Raw genomic sequence first — 17370 nt, forward strand, 5'->3', positions numbered from 1 at the left:
ACACTGTTGACTCATATTCAGTCTGTGATCTATTAGTATACCCAAGTCTTTTTCACATGTGCTGTCACTTAGCCCTATTCCTCCCATTCTATATATGCTTTTTCCATTTTTATTGCCCAGATGTAGTACTTTGCATTTCTCCCTGTTAAAAACCATTCTGTTAGTTGCTGCCCACTTCTCCAGTTTATTTAAATCTTTTTGAATCCTCTCTCTCTCTTCTCTAGTATTAGCTATCCCTCCTAGCTTTGTGTCATCAGCAAATTTAATCAGTTTACCCTCAATTCCTTCATCTAAATCGTTGATAAAGATGTTGAACAATACAGGGCCCAGGACAGAGCCCTGTGGTACCCCACTTGAGACATTCTTCCAACTGGATGTGCAGCCATTTACGACCACTCTTTGGGTCCGATCACTAAGCCAGTTATGAATCCACCTAACAGTTGCCTTGTCCATTCCATACTTAATCATTTTTTCAATAAGGATTGTATGAGAGACTTTGTCAAATGCTTTGCTGAAGTCAAGATATACTATATCTACAGCATTTCCTTGATCCACCCAATCAGTGATACCGTCATAGAAGGAAATTAAGTTAGTCTGACATGACTTATTAGTTACAAACCCATGCTGACTCTGTTTAATCACTTCATTCTTATCCAGGTATTGACATACATGTTGTTTAATAATTTGTTCAAAGATCTTTCCTGGTATAGAAGTCAGACTCACCGGCCTATAGTTACCTGGGTCCACCTTCTTCCCCTTTTTGAAGATAGGAACAACATTTGCTCTTCTCCAGTCTTCTGGCACTTCTCCTGTTCTCCAAGAATTTTCAAAGATTATAGAGAGGGGTTCAAAAATTTCTTCTGCTATCTCCTTCAGTACTCTGGGGTGTAATTCATCTGGACCTGGAGACTTGAATTCATTTAGGCTAGCTAAGTGTTTCCTCACTATCTTTCTGTTTATAGATATCCTGGATTCTTCTATTCCCTTAATAGGACAGTGAATAACAGTTGATGTTACATTTCCTTTCTGAGAGAAAACAGATGCAAAATAGGAATTTAAAAGTTCAGCCTTCTCAACATCCTGTCTTACCATTTCATCATTTTCATCCTGTAAAAATCCTATAGCATCTTTGACTTTTCTTTTACTTTTGACATATCCCCAAAATCCTTTATTATTGCTTTTGACATCTCTTGCAAGCCTCAATTCATTTTCAGCTTTAGAAAATACATACATACAACATGCTACAGACATATAACATACATACAACATACTACATACAACATACATACTACATACAATACATACATACTACATATATACTCCATTCATACAACATACATACATAGTACATAATACATACATACAACATGCTACAGACATACAACATACATACTACATACAATACATTCCTACATTCATACAATACATACATACAGACATACAGTACATATAACATAGAGTACATGCTCACCATCACTTGTCACTTTGATCCCCGAAGCCAGTGTCATCTATGAAAAAAATTAGAAAAAAACAAACAAGCAATATACTCCCTGATCCGCAGAAATCCACGAGTGTCCCACGACGATCTGCTGCACTTCATCACTGAGAGGTTACTATCGTTCACTGGTCTCACTTTATGGCAAAAGCTGCGTGGGAACTTTCTCACACAGCAATGCCAAAAGTGAGACTAGGGACTATTCTTTTACAGTGGCGGAGGAATACAGTGCGGAAGGATACCTACCTTCCGTCATTGGATTCCTGGAGCCCCTAGAGAGCGGTCGCATCAGCTGATGCTGCTGTTCTCCACGGGAGATCGGCGTGGGACACTTGTGGATTTCTGCGGATCAGGGAGTATATCGGTTGTTTGCTATTTTCATATTTTTTCACAGATGACACTGGCTTCGGGGATCAAAGTGACAAGTGATGGTGAGTATGTACTCTATATTATATGTACTGTATGTCTATATGTATGTATTGTATGAATGTATCAATGTATTGTATGTAGTCTGTATGTAGTATGTATGTTGTATGTCTGTAGCATGTTGTATGTATGTTGTATGTATGTATGTAGTATTTATGTTGTATGCTGTATGAATGTAGTATGTAGAAGCGCCTGTCCAAATCCTGTTCATTTTAGACACTGTTCAGATGTTCAGGTTTTAAATACATTAGATAGGGACTGCTTCGTGAAGGGTTACCGTGACGTGGTGAAGCAGCTTGGTATATATTTTTTCCAAAAAACATATCGACTAAATACCCTGTATTTGTTATACAGCACTTGCTGATTACTGTCATGTTTTTACTGCAGAGTATTGTTTCAAATTTGTTATTTTGTGTTTTCTTGTTGTGTCTCATGTAGTATATTTGTAGTATGTATGTAGTATGTATGTATGTTGTATGAATGTAGTATATATGAAGTATGTATGTAGTATGTATGTATGTTGTATGAATGTAGTATATATGAAGTATGTATGTAGTATGTATGTATGTTGTATGAATGTAGTTTATATGAAGTATGTATGTAGTATGTATGAATGTAGTATATATGTATGTAGTATGTATGTATGTTGTATGAATGTAGTATGTATGTAGTATGAATGTAGTATATATGTAGTATGTATGTAGTATGTATGCTGTATGAATGTAGTATATACTGTATGTAGTATGTATGTATGTTGTGTGAATGTAGTATATATGTATGTATGTTGTATGTATGTAGTATGAATGTAGTATATATGTAGTATGTATGTATGAATGTAGTATATATGTAGTATGTATGTATGTTGTATGAATGTAGTATATATGTATATCACTGTCATTGTAGCAGGCATAGCCCGATGGGACTTGTAGTCCCATTGGACGATGCCTGCACACAGGCACAAAGACCCCCGGCAGCCGGCACAGACCCCCGGCAGCCGGCACAGACCCCCGGCAGCCGGCACAGACCCCCGGCAGGCCCGTACAGACCCCCGGCAGGCCCGTACAGACCCCCGGCAGCCGGCACAGATCCCCGGCAGGGCCGCACAGACCCCCAGCAGCCGGCACAGACCCCCGGCACGCCCGCACAGACCCCCAGCAGCCGGCACAGACCCCCGGCAGGCCCGCACAGACCCACGGCAGGCTCGTACAGACCCCCGGCAGCCGGCACAGACCCCCGGTAGTCCGCACAGTCTCCCCGCAGGCCCGCACAGACCCCCCACAGGCCCGCACAGACCCCCGGCAGCCGGAACAGACCCCCGGCAGGACCGTACAGACCCCCGGCAGTCCGCACAGACCCCCGGCAGCCGGCTCAGGCCCCCCGGCAGTCCGCACAGACCCCCGGCAGTCCGCACAGACCCCCGGCAGGCCCGCACAGACCCCCGGCAGGCCCGCACAGACCCCCGGCAGGCCCGCACAGACCCCGCCCACACACACAGACATGCAGAGTATCCGCCCACGCACCGCCCACACTCTTCCCCCATCCCGAACAGGATGTGCAAGTACAGACAGGGTTTTTTTAATTCCGATATTTCTGTCCCATTGACTTGAATGGGACTTCCGGTATCGGAATCGGCGATACCCGATACTTTTTGGGTATCGGCCGATCCAATCCGATCCGATATTTCTCAATATCGAACGGTATCGTACAACACTAGTCTTGTGCTATCTGATAAAACATCAGATAGTTCTAGGCCATATTATATGGTTATGTGAACAAACTCTTATTGTAATAAACTATTTTTTTTTTTTTAACTTGGAACATCTGTGATCATGTTGGTTTACTATCCAAAACAGGACCCCTCTATTACTGACAGCTGTAGAAGGTCACTTACACACCTGCAGTAAACAGATTTCCCTTGTGTAATATTGTAAGAGGTTCGTTGGATGCAGTGAAGAGCTGGAGGCAGAGAAGGGGTTAACAAGATTTACTACAACAGGTTATGGAAGTACAAGGAATACTCAGCGCAGGGAGATCAAATCAACAGTGGGAAAATGCAGAAACTCTGAGCGCAACAACAGGACTTCCACAAAAAACACAATATTTTGAAAAGGGTGTTCGAAAAAGAGATAACTTATCACTTGAAGATTTTGTTGGGGGAAGGCTGGAATATCTCCCGCTGGCGTCATAGACCATGGACAATGTCTCTGGCTCTGTTATGGAGGAACGAAAAGCACTGTCTCCCCACTAGGAAATGTCATTGCAACATTTCAAAACCCTAGCTGGCCATGTGGTGTGTGACACATAAGCAGACACCTCTTGTTTCATTTATGAAGGATGGACTCTTAAAGTCACAGAGACTATTTTTACAGGGGCATCAGGCAGCATTAATATTCTTAAAGGGACATTATTAAACAGTGGGTCTCCTATGTTGTTATTGCCTATGCAGTGAGTGGATGGACTGCCAAGAATTACGACGCACCCCAATACCCTTTTCACGAGAGGTACAAGAGGGCTTCCTGAATAAATGTTGCAGTGAATGTGGGTCGCCCTCCCAGGGCTGTGGGGTACTTGGTACCGGGCCGGTATCAGTGGGATGTGTCACAGTAGCGGTGACCCGGACCATGGCCCTGGGCGCCCAAGTAATGTGAATGTGGAATGTAGTTAGATGAATAGTTTGTGACGCCACCTGTGGTGTTCGGCAAGGGAGGTGTTAAGCCGACGCTGCATGCAGATCCGCTGGGACTGATGGTATGGCACAGCAAAGATGTAAAAGCTCCACACAGGTAAAGCTATAGTCCCAGGGCAGTGTAGATGTGGTCGGCACGGGGATGTTGCGGTGCCGGAAAGGTAGGAAGCAGACAAGACACAGCGGTGTGCAATTTCTGTACCTTTACTTGATAAATGCAGTCCAGGGTCCTGATTACAGATGGAATCGGAGCAGGCTAGCCTGGAAGCAATTCAGGGATTCTCTCTCAGCAGATGGGTTGTGCAGTCTCCTTACTAGCGCTTGTTTGCGGGATCTCCAGTACCGAGTTACACTGAAGTTCCTCCTGTCAGATGTTCAAGAACCTCACATGCACGGCAGACAGCTGTAGCCTATCTCGGGGACTCCTCTCTCCTGATTCCCAGCTCACTATCCAAGCTGCTGTTGTGCCCTCAAGTCTTAGATGGAAGTAGGGCATTTACAGCCTCCTACTCCTCTGGTGTCTGTTGCAGGATCGTTAGTCTCCGTACAACCGTGGAGACCAGGCTCCAGTTCATGCGCTCTCTCCAGGGATGAGCTCTTCCTCTCAGCTCTATCTCAGCGCTTCTTCCACACGTCTGCACACTTCACCCTCCGCAGACTAACTGCCTCCTCCTTCCTCTTGGCCCTCAGAGGGCACTTCTCCCCTTAATCCTGGTTCAGAGTTTCCCCTGCTGGCCTCGAGTGGAACTGTGTTGCATGCCTAGATTGACTGCGAGAGAGACCCATCATTGCCTCCAAACCTGGCATTACCCTCCCCTGGAGGAAGGCAAAGCCACTGTGGCGACCATACTCCTGGGGGTGCCACACTCCCCCCTAGTGCAAGTCAGCACTCCTGGGCTGAGCAAAAACATGAAACATATAAACAGTTAAACAATAATAATTGTACAAGAGTTAAAAATGAACAAGTTACAAAAACCAAGAGCTTCAAAAACGGTCCTATGATGATAAGTCCAATCATCAATGTCCATGGTCTATTCTTGGGCAAATGGTGAACTATATACAGGAAAGTTTTTGACCACACAAGTCCTGTGGTACATTGTCCATAAAAAAAAAACTGGCAAATCCAAAGGAAACTCTTACAGGTTACCTGTAGGCACAAAACTTGAAAAATAGTTACATGTATACACGTACAATTTCAACATTTACATTTATCTATATACGATATCTAAGGAGTGGTATCCCTTGTGTAATGCGGGTAGACCTGCGTAATACTGGTGTAGTGGGTAATGTACTGGATACACTACTGGGGGTTCTGCATGGCACAGGGATCCTAGATTGTCTGCAAACTCTTAGACTCACCAGGGGCATAACAGGTTCACCACTGGCAGGGCGAGGGTTCTCTGGCTCCACTGCTGGTGTGGCATCTGCTGCCTGATTTTCCTGATCCTCAGGATTTCCTTGAGTCATGTCTTCCTGTGCTACCAATTGGGGAAATGTCAACACTGGTATCAATATAGCACAAAGAAGACAAAAACTCTTAAAATGCATTTTCATTCATGCTTGTGCAAGTGCACAAAAATTGCCCCCAAAAATTATTGAGAGCGTAGGAACGACTTGCAAAAGACTGAGAAAATAAGAAGAAAAGAGTCCAAAGCTACTAAAAAGTAACAAATTTTATTATGCAAGACAGAAGAACAAGACACAACAGCATAAATAATGTTGTATAAAAGAAGAATATCATAGTCACCGGATACAAAAAAGACCCTGGGCACAGTGATTCATGATAAATGAGGGTAGGAGTAAGATATAAATAAAATATTCCCTCACAAAATACGGGCCAGTTATGAGTAATGGACTGGTCCCTTCAATCCCCTTATAATAACGGTAACCATAAGAAAAAGTGAAATATAACAAAATAGGGTAGAAGAGACCAAAACATATTGCACTTAGCCTATATGAGGAAGGAAAGGGTTAAAGTACTAACATACCCATCATAATAACCAGAAGCACACTGGCCAGGAGAGGCCCGACGTACGTTTCGCGGTATAACCGCTTCCTCGGGGGGCGTGGCTATAATAATAACACTGCCCAGTTAAATACCCATTCACACAAAGTCACATGCGACAGAAAATCCAATGGGAGGCAAGAACGGAGTTGTGAGCACATAAGCTGTGCGTCAACATCCCCGCCCACACTGTCTCAACAGGAAGTGACACCGGTGGAGGGACGGCTGGCGCCTAGCCGTTACCCGGCAACGGAGCACGCCCGAGAGAACAGCGTGGAAGAGGGGAGAAAACTCCGCCCACAGACGCCTCCCAGCCACACACAACCAGAGACACATAGAGTTGCGCAGCAACAAGACACATCAAGGGGTGGAAACTCCACCCACAGATACCTTCCAGTCACATGTAATCAGTAACCAATCGAAAAAAGGCTGACAGTAAATGTGGATTAAGAAAAATACACCAAAAAAGAGGAATCTCTGTCGCATTACAAAGTAAGAGATTTATCCATACATATATTGGCAAAAATACAGTATAGATAGAACTAAGTTTGAAAGATAACAGTTTAGCTATGTAAATGAGAGTATACACATATATTATGCATATATATAAGAATATAAACATGTCCAAGTCCAAAAAAGTGTCCACAATGACATCTATGATCCAAAGGATCATTATGGATAAAGCTTCCTCTTCATCCCCGAAGTATCATTTTTAAGTATCTTCATCGTGGACAGAAAAACAAGCCACGTAAAATAAAAAATGTAGAGGAAGTCCAGAGGTCATCCAGGAATACATGAGTGCTTTCAGTGCCGAATATATGATATACCAGAACGGGTAGATAACTGAAGGCAAAAAAACAATCAAAAACAATAAAAAATATGTACACAAATAACATATACATATTGTGAGAATCATGTGGGAATAGTGGATGAGGGCAGGTATATCTCGCCCAGATTCCTTTCCTATGTGGCCTAGTCTGGTCAGTATCGCACCTGCTTACTAATGGATAATGGGAGGTGGATATAAAAGGATGCCAGGTGGTTGTGTGAGTGTCTCAGCCTGGGAACACAGAGAGCCTGTCTGTGTGAGAGACACACGTGAGTGGAAGCAGTTCCCACTGCAACTGTGGTTTGGCTGGACGGGAGAAGCCCGCCAGTTGGTAGTTAGGTTGTCCATTGTTTAGTTAGTGCCGGACAGGCAAGGATTTGTTTTATGTTTTATTTCCTTTTGCATTGCTTTCACCGTTAATAAACCTGACCCAGGGTCAGTTATACACGAATCCCAGCTCTGCGCCTGAGTTTAATGCTGAACTCACGTGACCTTTGACCCCAGCAAAGGCGATCCCGGAGTGTTTTATCACATTGTGGTGGAGAACGCGGGCATCACGTTGCAAGCATGAGCATGGAGGACGTGGTGAAAGCGCTGGTACAGTCCACCGCCGTCCAGCAAGAAGCTAATCGGGTGATGATGGCCCAGCTGAAGGAGTTGGTGGACATGACAGTTGCCGATCGTTCGCTTCTCCAGCAGGTGGCGCAGCGCTTGGCAAGCTTACCTGAGCTTAACCTGGAAGCCGAGTCGAGAGTGATTTACGTGAGTCGGTACTGGCAGAAAATGACGACCGAAGATGACGTCAAGGCATACCTGACCACGTTTGAACGGACGGCCGTGCGAGAAAAATGGCCGAAGGCACGATGGGCCGGCCTGATTGCCTCGTTTCTTTCCGGTGAGGCCCAAAAGGCTTATTATGACTTAGAGCCTGAAGCCGTGCAGGACTTTGACAAATTGAAAGACGAGATCTTGGCCCGGCTGGGAGTGACGACCGCTGTCCGTGCACAGAGAGTGCATCAATGGACTTATCAGCCGGATAAACCACCGCGGTCCCAGATGTTCGACCTGATCCACGTGACGAAGAAGTGGCTACAACCCGAGGTGTTGACAGCGCCAGAGATAATCCAGAGAGTCGTCATGGACAAGTACCTGAGAGCTCTACCGCCAGCCCTGAGGAAGTGGGTAAGCCATGGAAATCCTACGACGGCAGATCAACTGGTGGATCTGGTTGAACGTTACTCCGTGGCGGAAGGACTCCGAGACGACGCTACCCCACCTCGTTCTTCATCAACTCACGTGGAACCGGTAAGACTGTTCCAGGGAGTAGGGGAGATGTAAAAATCCCTAAGACAGTGGGGGAGGAAAACGGGACTGCCCGCACTGCGAGGCCGAGAGTAACGAACTATGGTCTAAGCAAGGGGCCCGTTAGGTGTTTCCGCTGCCAAGAGATGGGACATATTGCTGCGAACTGTCCGGTCACTACTGAACCCATGCAGTGCGACGTCACAGACTCTAAAAACCGCATGTCTATGGTTGCACGGGTAGTGAGTGTGAATGCCGGTCAAAAGGATGTGGAAAAACACTTGTGTGATTTAACTGTTGATGGCAAAAATGTGGTGGCATTGTTAGACTCGGGAAGTGTGGTGACTCTGGTGAAGGCCAGTCTGGTGTCAGCCCCGACTGGACCATCAGACAAATTTTCTTTAACGTGTGTGCATGGAGACACCTGTTCGTACCTCACCACGGTCATATGCATTACTACTTCCTATGGGTCTGTGCAACATAAAGTGGGACTCGTCCCGGCGTTATTGCATGATGTTATCCTGGGCCGGGATTTTCCCCACTTCTGGCAATTGTGGGAGAGTCAGTTGCTGCCCTCGGGTAATCGTGTACATGATTCTTCTCCCAGGGCGCGTGTGGGTCCCGAACCCCTGGAAGAGGTCTCCCCGGAAGACTCGGGGGAAGAGTCTGTGGGAAATGACCTGCAGTTCCCGTTTTCAGTCATGGCGGGTGATACGGAGGAGACCGGGGAAGAGGAGGAGGCTGATAGCCGTCCACCTCCCCGTTTGCCGGATTTAGAAGTTCAGAAAGATGACTTCCAAAGCGAGCAAATAAAGGATCCTACCCTTTCTCAGGCTAGGACAAATGTAAAAGTGATAAATGGGGTACCCGTAGAACCTGGCTCTAGGCTGGCATATCCTTACATGGTTCTGGAGAATGATTTACTCTATCAGATAGAGAAAAAGGGGGAAGATACGGTGCAACGATTAGTCGTGCCAAAACCCTACTGGCGGCAGGTGCTGGACCTGGCCCACGGACATGTGATGGGAGGTCACCTGGGAGTCCAGAAAACCACCGAAAGGATATTACACTGTTTTGTTTGGCCAGGCATGCATCACGATATCCGTGTATATTGTGAGTCTTGTCCTGACTGCCAAGCCTCTGCACCTAAGCCCCGGTTCTGTAGCCCTTTGGTACCCCTACCTATTATTGAAGTCCCGTTTGAGAGGATTGGGATGGATTTAGTTGGGCCCCTTCCACGGTCTGCACGTGGACACCAACATATACTGGTCATCTTGGATTATGCCACTCGTTACCCGGAGGCCATCCCTTTGCGTAACACGGCCACCAAGACGATTGCCAAGGAACTGGTGCATGTGTTTAGTCGGGTCGGTATACCAAAACAGATACTCACCGACCAGGGGACCCCCTTTATGTCCAGGGTAATGAAGGAGCTCTGCCGATTGTTACAAATCGAACCGTTACGCACATCCGTGTATCACCCTCAAACAGACGGGTTGGTCGAACGGTTCAATAAAACTCTGAAGCAGATGCTGAGAAAGGTGATAGACAAGGATGGGAAGAACTGGGACTATTTACTTCCGTATTTGCTTTTTGCCATCAGGGAACTACCCCAGTCTTCCACGGGATTCTCGCCTTTCGAGTTATTGTACGTCCGACGTCCTTGCGGACTGTTAGACGTTGCAAAGGAAACCTGGGAGGGTCAGGTCACTCCGTTTAAAACAGTGATAGATCACATCACACAAATGCAGGACCGTATTGCGGCTGTTATGCCTATCGTCAAAGAACACATGATACAGGCTCAAGGAGCCCAAAAAAGAATCTATGATAGGGGCGCCAAGATCCGTACGTTTGCACCCAGAGATAGGGTGTTGATCCTGGTCCCCACGGTGGACAGTAAGTTCCTGGCAAAGTGGCAGGGCCCCTTTGAGATCAAGGAAAGAGTTGGTGAAGTAAACTACAAAGTATACCAGGCAGGTAAACGGAAACCTGAACAGATTTATCATGTAAATCTGATAAAGCCCTGGAAGGATCGGTCTGCCTTGTCAGCGGAGCTGGCCCGCCCTGTCTGCTCGCATACCATACCGGAGGTACGGGTTGCAGAGACTCTCTCGGAGCGGCAAAAGACTGAGGTCAGGCAATTTCTACTTCACAACCAAAAGTTTTTCTCAGAAAAACCCGGGCAGACTACGCTAATAAAACATGACATCGTAACGGAACCTGGTGTCACAGTTCACGTAAAGCCCTACCGAATCCCGGAAGCGCGCCGTGAAGCCATTTCCCGAGAAGTGAAGGCAATGTTAGAGTTAGGAGTCATTGAGGAATCGCACAGTGCTTGGTCCAGCCCGATTGTGCTAATTCCTAAACCGGACGGCACCATCCGGTTCTGCAATAACTTCAGGAAACTGAATGCGGTCTCAAAATTTGATGCCTACCCCATGCCCCGGGTCGACGAGTTAATAGATCGGTTAGGAAAAGCCCGGTATATTACGACCCTAGACCTAACAAAGGGGTATTGGCAGATCCCTCTGATGGAGGCTGCCAGAGAAAAGACAGCATTTGCTACCCCAGAAGGTCTATTTCAGTATGTGTATATGCCGTTTGGACTGCACGGAGCACCGGCGACCTTCCAGAGACTGATGGATCGAGTCCTGAGGCCACATAGGCAGTACGCTTCGGCCTATTTGGACGACATTGTCATTTACAGCTTGGACTGGGAGACTCATCTCCAGAAAGTACAAGCTGTGATTGACGACCTGGGGGAGGCAGGTCTAACCGCGAACCCCAAGAAATGTCACATCGGGCTAGAATAAGCCCGGTATTTGGGGTATGTAATTGGGAGGGGTGTTGTTAAACCCCAGGTTGATAAGATTCAGGCGGTTCAGGACTGGCCACAACCTGTCAACAAGAAGCAGGTGCAAGCCTTCCTGGGGATCGCCGGTTATTATCGCCGGTTCATACCCAATTTTGCAGCCATCGCTACCCCCTGACGGATCTTACAAAAGGGAAAGACTCCGTCATAATTAAATGGAGTTTAGCGGCTGAAGAAGCCTTCCATAGCCTAAAACGGGCACTTTGCTCTCAGCCCGTACTGGTGACTCCGGACTTCCGCAGTGAGTTTGTGGTACAAACGGATGCCTCTGATACCGGTATCGGGGCCGTACTCTCACAAGTGAGGGACGGAGTGGAACACCCAGTCCTCTATCTCAGCAGGAAGCTGAATAAACACGAGCAAAGGTATGCAGTTGTAGAAAAAGAGTGCCTCGCCATTAAGTGGGCTCTAGAGGCCCTCAAATATTACCTGGTGGGCCGAAAGTTCAGGCTGATCACTGACCATGCCCCTCTCAAGTGGATGCACTTGAACAAGGAACAGAATAGCCGGGTGACCCGGTGGTTCCTTGCCCTGCAGGCCTACACTTTTACGGTGGAGCACCGCCCAGGAGTACAGATGGGAAACGCAGATGCCCTGTCCCGAGTGCACTGTTTGGCGGGTGTCATTGCTCGACCGGAGTGGTCTGAGCAGAGGGGGGGGATATGTGAGAATCATGTGGGAATAGTGGATGAGGGCAGGTATATCTCGCCCAGATTCCTTTCCTATGTGGCCTAGTCTGGTCAGTATCGCACCTGCTTACTAATGGATAATGGGAGGTGGATATAAAAGGATGCCAGGTGGTTGTGTGAGTGTCTCAGCCTGGGAACACAGAGAGCCTGTCTGTGTGAGAGACACACGTGAGTGGAAGCAGTGCCCACTGCAACTGTGGTTTGGCTGGACGGGAGAAGCCCGCCAGTTGGTAGTTAGGTTGTCCATTGTTTAGTTAGTGCCGGACAGGCAAGGATTTGTTTTATGTTTTATTTCCTTTTGCATTGCTTTCACCGTTAATAAACCTGACCCAGGGTCAGTTATACACGAATCCCAGCTCTGCGCCTGAGTTTAATGCTGAACGCACGTGACCTTTGACCCCAGCAAAGGCGATCCCGGAGTGTTTTATCACAATATGTATAAAGTGGGGTCAGAAGCAAAGAAAGGCAGAGGGAGAAAAAGGGCAGGAAATGAAAAATCTCATAAAAAAAAAGATGCAAAGCCCAGGGACTCATTGAGTCCATGGGGAGTCATAGTGTCGAGTGTGGTGATCCACCTGCATTCAGCCTGTGCAAGTAATCGTTTGATGTCACCACCCCTAATACCTGTTGTAAGATGTTGTATACCTCTTACGAAAAAGGAAACAGGGTTACAGTCATGATGGGTCTTGTAGTGCCGAAGCATAGTTTTCAATTGGGAGATGTCCGAGACATCGGCAGCCGCCATGATGTCCCGGACATGCTCCCTGGTGCGCACCCTCAGCTGATGGGACGTTAAGCCAATGTACACTTTAGGGCATCCACAGGTGGCATAATAAACTACCTGAGTGGTACCCAGGGCCGGATTAAGGTTGGTGGGGGCCCCTGGGCAGAAAATCTGGTGGGGGCCCCCATATCATTAACATTTTAGCCATAACAGTAGAGCGCGAACTGTAGCACTCAGATGTACAATCTAATCTTATCCTCTTGTTCTGCCACATTCAGATTTACAGTACTACAATAGAGATACAGTCCAGGATAACTCAAAGCAGTCCAATTATAGACAGAAAGAGTTACTCACATTTTTTTTATTGAACCCAATGTTAAGACAGCCAAGGAATAATAAAAATGCAGAAAGGGAAAGTTTTCACCGGCAGCAATTGTTGCTAACTACTGTATAACAATATGCTCTCTACTGTATTATCTCCGGAGTACAGCTCCCCCCCCCCACGCAAGGGTATACAGCTCTTGCCCCCTACAAGGGTATACAGGCAGCTTTCCCCCCCATGGGAATACACCTCCCCCCCAACGGGTATACAGCTCTTGCCCCCTACAAGGGTATACAGGCAGCTGCCCCCCCCCCCAAGGTTATACAGTTCTCCAATGTTTCGTCTTTATACAGTTCCCTCCTCCAGGTATACAGGCCCAAATGTACAGCTCCCCTCTCGCGCATACAGCTCCCCCGATCAATATATAGCTAGCTGGAGCCTGGAGGCAAGGGGGTTAATCACCGTGGCGCTGCAGAGTTGATTGGCGGGTACACAGCAGGCGGCGGGCGCACGATGCTCATGAACGCGGCGAGCAGGCAGAGGAGATCCACAGGACAGGAGGCGTGACAGGAGAGGAGGCGTGACAGAAAGAAAGAACAGAGAAAAAAGAAAACAGAGAAAGAAAGAACAGAGAGAGAGAAAGAAAGAATGGAAAGAAAGAACAGAGAAAGAAAGAAAAGAAAGAAGAAAGAACACAGAGAGAGAGAGAGAGAGAAAAAAAGAAAGATTAGAGAGATAAAGAAACAGAAATAGAAAGATTCTATAAAGATACTATAGCAGCCCGGCTCCCACTGTAGTGCCCACCTGAGCCTCCCGATGCAGGAAATATAACGATCCGCTCACATGGCCGACATCCCCAAGTTCAAGGCGATCCTGCTGTCCGCGCTGTTGGAGGAGGACATGGTGATGGATCTGAAGCATTCCCTAAAGTGCCTCCATGGTTCCGTCACAATCTCCTCCCGAAATTACCTAATTTCCGGTCAGCTTCTAGCACGTCACTTCCGGTGGAACGTCACATGCGAATTTTAAAGTGCTCCTCGGGGCTCCGCCGTGTACTCCTGTGTCCGCACGAAAAGTAAGCTCCCAGCCGGGGCAGTATCTCTCTCAAAATCGGGACTGTCTCGCTGGGAGGTATGAATGCTCCCCACCATACACCTTGTACACGTATGGCACCGCATACATCATACACACACGGTTCCGCTTTTTATGCCTCATACACACGGCTCCGTTCTGTACACCTTGCACACACACACTGCTCAACTCAGTACACACATGGCTCCACTCCGCAAACCTCGTACACATGCGGTTCCGCTCCACACACCTTGCACACACGCAGCTCCGCTCCATACACACACGTGGGGCTCAGCTCTGTACACGTGCGGCTCCGCTCAGTACACCTCACACACTCGCGGCTCTGCTCCGTACACCTCATACACACACACACACACGGCTCCGCTCCGTACACCTTGTACACACACGTCTCTGCTATATCCACCCTGTAAACCCTCCCTGACCCCACACAAACTTCACCTCATCCAGGACGATGAGAACCAGCACAGACAGCAGAGTCCTGCATAAACCAAGGGCTGATACTGGGTACTGGGGGAACATTATACTGTGTATGGGGGGGATGGCGGTACTGGGGGAACATTATACTGTGTGGGGGATGGCAGTACTGTGGGAATATTATACTGTGTGAATATTATACTGTGTAGGGGTGACGGTAGTGGGGAACATTATACTGTATGTGGGGGGATGGTGATACTGTGGGAACATTAAACTGTATGTGGGGACGTGATACTGTGGGAAAATTATACTGTATGTGGGGACAGGAAAGGGACATTGCAATATGTGTTTTGTTACTTCCTGTTTTCCATACTTGGGTCACATGTACAAGGAACAAAATGCTATGATTCTTAGAAAGTGACAACAAAAAAGCACCAAAATAGTCTCAGCTCTGAAAAGGTTACTGCCCCCTCTGCCCAGTAATGGGGAATCTCCAGCACCTACCTCCACATGCAGAGCCACACTCCACATAGAGAATAATGGAGCCTCCAGCACCGACCTCCACCCGCAGAGCCGCACTCCACATAGAGAATAATGGGGCCTCCAGCACCGACCTCCACCCGAAGAGCCGCACTCCACATAGAGAATAAAGCAGCCTCCAGCACCGACCTCCACCCGCAGAGCCGCACTCCACATAGAGAATAATGGAGCCTCCAGCACCGACCTCCACCCGCAGAGCCACACTCCACATAGAGAATAATGGAGCCTCCAGCACCGACCTCCACCCGCAGAGCCGCACTCCACATACAGAATAATGGAGCCTCCAGCACCGACCTCCACCCGCAGAGCCGCACTCCACATAGAGAAAAATGGAGCCTCCAGCACCGACCTCCACCCGCAGAGCCACACTCCACATAGAGAATAATGGAGCCTCCAGCACCGACCTCCACCCGCAGAGCCGCACTCCACATAGAGAATAATGGGGCCTCCAGCACTGACCTCCACCCGCAGAGCCGCACTCCACATAGAGAATAATGGAGCCTCCAGCACCTACCTCCACCCGCACTCCACATAGAGAAAAATGGAGCCTCCAGCACTGACCTCCACCCGCAGAGCCGCACTCCACATAGAGAATAATGGAGCCTCCAGCACCGACCTCCACCCGCAGAGCCGCACTCCACATAGAGAAAAATGGAGCCTCCAGCACAGACCTCCACCCGCAGAGCCACACTCCACATAGAGAATAATGGAGCCTCCAGCACTGACCTCCACCCGCAGAGCCGCAGTCCACATAGAGAATAATGGAGCCTCCAGCACCTACCTCCACCCGCACTCCACATAGAGAATAATGTAGCCTCCAGCACTGACCTCCACCCGCAGAGCCGCATTCCACATAGAGAATAATGGAGCCTCCAGCACCGACCTCCACCCGCAGAGCCGCACTCCACATAGAGAATAATGGAGCCTCCAGCACAGACCTCCACCCGCAGAGCCACACTCCACATAGAGAATAATGGAGCCTCCGGTACCGACCTCCACCCGCAGAGCCACACTCCACATAGAGAATAATGGGGCCTCCAGCACCGACCTCCACCCGCAGAGCCGCACTCCACATAGAGAATAATGGAGCCTCCAGCACCGACCTCCACCCGCAGAGCCACACTCCACATAGAGAATAATGGAGCCTCCAGCACCGACCTCCACCCGCAGAGCCGCACTCCACATAGAGAATAATGGAGCCTCCAGCACCGAACTCCACCCGCAGAGCCGCACTCCACATAGAGAATAATGGAGCCTCCAGCACCGACCTCCACCAGCAGAGCCACACTCCACATAGAGAATAATGGGGCCTCCAGCACCGACCTCCACCCGCAGAGCCGCACTCCACATAGAGAATAATGGAGCCTCCAGCACCGACCTCCACCCGCAGAGCCGCACTCCACATAGAGAATAATGGAGCCTCCCGCACCGACCTCCACCCGCAGAGCCGCACTCCACATAGAGAATAATGGGGCCTCCAGCACCTACCTCCACCCGCAGAGCCACACTCCACATAGAGAATAATGGGGCCTCCAGCACCTACCTCCACCCGCAGAGCCACACTCCACATAGAGAATAATGGAGCCTCCCGCACCGACCTCCACCCGCAGAGCCGCACTCCACATAGAGAATAATGGAGCCTCCAGCACCGACCTCCACCCGCAGAGCCGCACTCCACATAGAGAATAATAGAGCCTCCAGCACCGACCTCCACCCGCAGAGCCGCACTCCACATAGAGAATAATGGAGCATCCAGCACCGACCTCCACCCGCAGAGCCGCACTCCACATAGAGAATAATGGAGCCTCCAGCACCGACCTCCACCCGCAGAGCCGCACTCCACATAGAGAAAAATGGAGCCTCCAGCACAGACCTCCACCCGCAGAGCCACACTCCACATAGAGAATAATGGAGCCTCCGGTACCGACCTCCACCCGCAGAGCCACACTCCACATAGAGAATAATGGGGCCTCC

The sequence above is a fragment of the Dendrobates tinctorius genome, unplaced genomic scaffold (assembly GCF_039654945.1).
Source record: "Dendrobates tinctorius isolate UK_male_01 unplaced genomic scaffold, ASM3965494v1 ptg000159l, whole genome shotgun sequence".
Classification (NCBI taxonomy): domain Eukaryota; kingdom Metazoa; phylum Chordata; class Amphibia; order Anura; family Dendrobatidae; genus Dendrobates; species Dendrobates tinctorius.